Genomic DNA, 6,000 nt, shown 5'->3' with positions numbered 1-6,000 from the left:
CTTGGCAAGTTTCTACAGATGTACTTTCGAGACAGTACATCTAGCATCTAGCATGGAGTCTACTGTCGAGACTCCATCTAGCATGGAGTCTCCAATGTGCTGAGGGTCATAGAGTCAGTCAGCTCCATCACGGGCACAAACCTCCCCACCATCGAGGACATCTTCAAAAGGCAGTGCCTCAGGGAGGTGGCTTCCATCATTAAGGACCCTCACCAACTGAGACATGCCCTGTTCTCCACTGTCATCAGAGAGGAGGCAAAGGAGCCTGAGACATGCCCTCTTCTCCACTGTCATCAGGGAGCTGGGCATAGGAGCCTGAGACATGCCCTCTTCTCCACTGTCATCAGGGACTGGGCATAGGAGCCTGAGACATGCCCTCTTTTCTATTGCCATCAGGGACTGGGCATAGGAGCCTGAGACATGCCCTCTTCTCCACTGTCATCAGGGTCGGGGCAAAGGAGCCTGAGACATGCCCTCTTCTCTATTGCCATCAGGGACGGGCATAGGAGCCTGAGACATGCCCTCTTCTCCACTGCCATCAGGGAGGGGGCAAAGGAGCCTGAGGGCACACACACAACTTTTGAGGAACAGCCTCATCCTCTCTGCCATCAGATTTATGAACAGTCCATGAACCCATGAACATTACCTTGCCATTCCTCTATTGAACTATTTGTTTATTTTTAATGTGACTTACTGTAATCCTTGATGTATTGCCATGCAGAGCTACTGAAAACAACAAATGTTATGACATGCTGTGTATCAGTGATAATAAATCTGATTCTGATTCCCTTTATCTTCACCGTCCTTCGTCCTCGCTTGCTGATCTTCCACACTTTAGCTAACACCTCATCCAAAGAATAGCCCTCCTAGCAAAACTATACTGCTTTTATACTCATTCCTGTCCTCTGGATTGCATATCTGGTGACAAAGTGGGTTTGTATTTGTGCATCACTGCCTACAAAGACCAGCTGCAGAAACCACAGGAATGAGGAGACGTTCTCACATTCCCGGATGAGCTCCACCTTCTAATGCTGTTTCTCCATTTTCTAAACAAAACTGCAAGTGGAGCAAGAAACTGACAACTTCTTCAGCGTGGAACTCCTGACCACCACGTTCCTGGAAATCCTTTAATCACCGAAGACAATTCAACTCTGGGCATCACCAAGAATTCCACTGACTGGTGAGTGCAGAGTATAAAAGGGGGCCTGTCAGTGTGTAATACCAATGGCTCAGCTAGTTCCATTCAACATTATTTGTCTGAGCTGCTTGTGGTTCTTCTTTTGTGAGAAACAGTTTGACATCTTCATTGCACCACCTGTAGCTCATGCCTCAGCATAACCAAACACTGGGCTCACGTCGCACTCTGGTTTAAATGCTGCTCCAGGCCAACACTGCAGTGCACTGCTGGGAAGTGTAAGTGCGATGGAAGGTCCCATCACTGCCCTGTACGGCTGTGAACAAGACCATCCTACCTCCTCTCAAATAAAGCCCAGGTTTCACTTGCCTTCCTGACAGCTTACTCAACCAGCATACTAATTTGTGTGTTTAATATGCAAAGGCTTGTAGATCCTTCTGTGCAGCTTCTGTCAGGGACTATCATTTAGAACAGCTCTTCAAGAAAAATACTAATGGAGCTGATAAATAAGAGCCCGTTGATGTAATTCCAAGCAGCATTTGATAAGAAACCAGTAAAACTGCACAAGGCAAAGTCTTATGAGGTTTGTGGTAACATAGTAGCATAGATGGGGGACTAGTTACAGACTGAAAAAGGAAAGAGGGGAAACAGGCCGTGTTCAAGTTAGCACGCTGGAACTAGTGGAGCACTCAGCTGGGTTCTGTGTTAGTGATTTGGACAGAGATCAAATGTAATTGCAATGTATCCAGTTTACTGGCACTACAAAGGTGGATGGGCGAACGCATTGTGAGGAGGATAGAGGGTTTGTTAAGGGTTATTAAGGAGCTAGAGAAGTAGTCAAAAGCCTGGCAGGCAGATTGTAATGTGTGGAGTGTGGGATTATCTGCTTTGAGTGAAAGAGTAGACAAATAATTATTCGAATTGGGTTCTGATAGGAGGGGTTGTGCTGGTCTGGGAAATAAATTAGAACATAGAATAGTACAGCACAGTACAGGCCCTTCGGCCCACAATGTTGTGCCGACCCTCAAACCCTGCCTCCCATATGAGCCCCCACCTGAAATTCCTCCATATGCCTGTCTAGTAGTCTCTTAAACTTCACTAGTGTATCTGCCTCCACCACTGACTCAGGCAGTGCATTCCACGCACCAACCACTCTCTGAGTGAAAAACCTTCCTCTAATATCCCCCTTGAACTTCCCACCCCTTACCTTAAAGCCATGTCCTCTTGTATTGAGCAGTGGTGCCCTGGGGAAGAGGCGCTGGCTATCCACTCTATCTATTCCTCTTATTATCTTGTACACCTCTATCATGTCTCCTCTCATCTTCCTTCTCTCCAAAGAGTAAAGCCCTAGCTCCCTTAATCTCTGATCATAATCCATACTCTCTAAACCAGGCAGCATCCTGGTAAATCTCCTCTGTACCCTTTCCAATGCTTCCACATCCTTCCAATGCTTCCACATCCTTCCTATAGTGAGGTGACCGGAACTGGACACAGTACTCCAAGTGTGGCCTCACCAGAGTTTTATAGGGCTGCATCATTACATCGCGACTCTTAAACAATATCCCTCGACTTATGAAAGCCAGCACCCCATAAGCTTTCTTAGCTACCCTATCCACCTGTGAGGCAACTTTCAGGGATCTGTGGACATGTACCCCTAGATCCCTCTGCTCCTCAACACTACCAAGTATCCTGCCATTTACTTTGTACTCTGCCTTGGAGTTTGTCCTTCCAAAGTGTACCACCTCACACTTCTCTGGGTTGAACTCCATCTGCCACTTCTCAGCCCACTTCTGCATCCTATCAATGTCCCTCTGCAATCTTCTACACTATCTACAACACCACCAACTTTTGTGTCGTCTGCAAACTTGCCAACCCAGCCTCCTACCCCCACATCCAGGTCATTAATAAAAATCATGAAAAGTAGAGGTCCCAGAACAGATCCTTGTGGGACACCACTAGTCACAATCCTCCAATCTGAATGTACTCCCTCCACCATGACCCTCTGCCTTCTGCAGGCAAGCCAATTCTGAATCCACCTGGCCAAACTTCCCTGGATCCCATGCCTTCTGACTTTCTGAATAAGCCTACCATGTGGAACCTTGTCAAATGCCTTACTAAAATCCATATAGATCACATCCACTGCACTACCCTCATCTATATGCCTGGTCACCTCCTCAAAGAACTCTATCAGGCTTGTTAGACATGATCTGCCCTTCACAAAGCCATGCTGACTGTCCCTGATCAGACCATGATTCTCTAAATGCCCATAGATCCTATCTCTAAGAATCTTTTCCAACAGCTTTCCCACCACAGACGCAAGGATCACTGGTCTATAATTACCCGGACTATCCCTACTGCCTTTTTTGAACAAGGGGACAACATTCGCCTCCCTCCAATCCTCCAGTACCATTCCCGTGGACAACGAGGACATAAAGATCCTAGCCAGAGGCTCAGCAATCTCTTCCCTCGCCTCGTGGAGTAGCCTGGGGAATATTCCATCCGGCCTCAGGGACTTATCCGTCCTAATGTATTTTAACAACTCCAACACCTCCTCTCCCTTAATATCAACATGCTCCAGAACATCAACCTCACTCATATTGTCCTCACCATCATCAAGTTCCCATAAGCTGCATTCTCCCATTAACCACTTTAGTGGAAGAATGGAGACACAAACGACTGTGGATATTGGAATCTCATGAAACAAACAATCCTCTGGAGTAGCTCAGTGGTTTCAACCTGAAACGTCGACAATTCCTTTCCTCCCACAGAGGCTGCTTGACCTGCTGAGTTCCTCCAGCAAATTGTTTGTTCTTTTGGTGGAAGATCTTTGCTCTGGGACTGTTCCCTCTGAATCCTAATTTTGGATTCTGGATCTCTCTCCCTGACAGCACTGTGGGAGGACCTTCACCTTGTTGGAATTCTTTAAGGAAATAACAGGCAGGACGGACAAAGTGGATGTTATTTACTGGGATTTTTGGAGGGTCTTTGACAAGGTGGCGCACATGAGCTAAACAAGATAAGAGCCCTGGTATTACAGGAAAGACCCGGCGAGGATGGAAGATTGGCTGACTGGCAAGAGGCAAGGATTGGGAATAAAGGGGATCTTTTCTGGTTGGCTGCCAGTGACTAATGACGTTCCGCAGGGGTTGGGGCTGCTCCTATGCCTTATGCTCTTATGATTGCAGAAATCCAGGAAGGCATCTCACCACCACCTTCTCCCGGATAATTAGGGATGAGTAGGAAGTACTGGCAACAAATCACAGATCCCAGAACTGAACAAAACTGATCCTGACCATTACTCCAAAGCCAAAGCGCAACTGCTAATCATTAAATAAATTGGAAGCAGAGATCTGGATTAAGTTGAGTGGAAGCACTGAGATTCAGTATCCCGAGGGCAACTTTGCACAGGAGATGAACAGCGTGGGAAGATCTGAAGGCTCATTGAGAACTACAATTATACATATATAGAACTGACAGTGCCAATATATACGTAGGTCATTTAAAAAACTGGGCTGGATTTTTTTGCTTTAAATAACACCAAAAATCAGTGCTCTTGGCCATTAATCACAACCTGAGTTGGACGCAGCTCAGCTAGAGGAGGCAGGGTGTGGCTGGGGTGTTGAGACTAAGTAACTCTTCATTGGCTACTTCATCTGACTTGTAAATAGTATTCCTCATAGTCAAATAGTCCTCCTGGCAGGAGTGCACATCAGTTCAAGATTGCCAGCTGAAGGTCACAGGAAGAGGTATGGAGAATTTTCCTTGTGGATAAACAAAAAGAGAGTTTTGCATTTCTGTAGCATCCCCTACATCCCTTTGGGATTTCCTGAAACAATTTTATAGCCAACGGAGTTCTTCCCTCTGTTAAACACTGACTGAAGGATAAATATTATGCGGATTTCCAGGATAACTCCCCTGGGCCTCTAATGTATAGAACTTTCACACCTGAGAGGTCAGACAGAGCCTCATCTTGACCAAATGCCTTCACTGGACTTCTGAACCAGAGGCAGACGTACACTTCAGAAATGGTTTAGGCTGTTCTAGGCACCTGATCTTATTCACTCATTCAATCAGACCATGGCTGGAGGATGAAGGCCTGGAGGCAGCCTGTGCTGGGATTGGAGGAGTAACTTATATGTGTGAGTGGGTGGGTAAGTGGCTAGATGGGAGGGGCTTGTTTTGATGCTGTTTTGTTGCTGTTGTTCTATCAAATATTGTGGGCATGTTATGTTGGCAGTAGAACATGTAGAGACACTTGTGGGCTGTCCCCAGCACTTTCTTCGGCTGTGTTGACTGTTAACGCAAACAACACATTTCACTGTAAGTTTCAATGTCTGTGATAAATAAATCTGAATCTGTATTGCTGTGGGAAAGGATAAGGAGCTAGACGGATGATGGTGGGAATGGGGTGGGCGAAAGGTGACTTGTCAGGAGAAGGAACTTCATGCGGCAGATCCAAGCTGGATCCCATTTCCTTGTTTTTAGTGCAATCCCCTTGATTCCCTTCCACAACCTCGGAAGTCTGTTAGCAATTGGAACACTTGTCCAGAGGCTGGGGGCAAACAGGATACAGGATATATTTTTTAAAGGATTCAGGGAAACTTGTGAAAAAAGAATGGAGTTGAGCAGATTTTTCTCCCAGTAACATCCACAGCAATGATAGACTCCACAGGTAGGCTATCCCACAAGCACCACAGTAATCACTAGAGTTTAGCAACACTATGAACACTATGACTTTAATTACTTGGCAATAAAATGGGCCTTTATGTTTTTGTTCTGTGTTTAGTTCATAAAACCATAAGACATTTGGAGCAGAATTAGACAATTTGGCCCATCAAGTGTGCTCCCACCATTTAATCGTGGCT

The 6,000-nt window shown here is 46.0% G+C and overlaps 1 protein-coding gene across 1 annotated transcript in view; it reads left to right on the top strand.

The window, feature by feature from the left end:
- The first annotated feature begins 1,160 nt into the window (after nucleotides 1–1,160).
- The window catches only part of pltp (phospholipid transfer protein), a 71,847-nt gene continuing 67,007 nt past the window's right edge, over nucleotides 1,161–6,000 (top strand). Inside the window, exon 1 of the mRNA XM_072239232.1 lies at nucleotides 1,161–1,180. The gene's annotated coding sequence lies outside the window, so the exon portion shown is untranslated. The remainder of the gene's footprint in view (nucleotides 1,181–6,000) is intronic.

This window comes from Mobula birostris, chromosome 2, assembly GCF_030028105.1.
Source record: "Mobula birostris isolate sMobBir1 chromosome 2, sMobBir1.hap1, whole genome shotgun sequence".
In the NCBI taxonomy this organism is placed as follows: Eukaryota; Metazoa; Chordata; class Chondrichthyes; order Myliobatiformes; family Myliobatidae; genus Mobula; species Mobula birostris.
The sequence above is the reverse complement of the archived record's forward strand: the minus strand, read 5'-3'. Positions and strand labels throughout refer to the sequence as shown.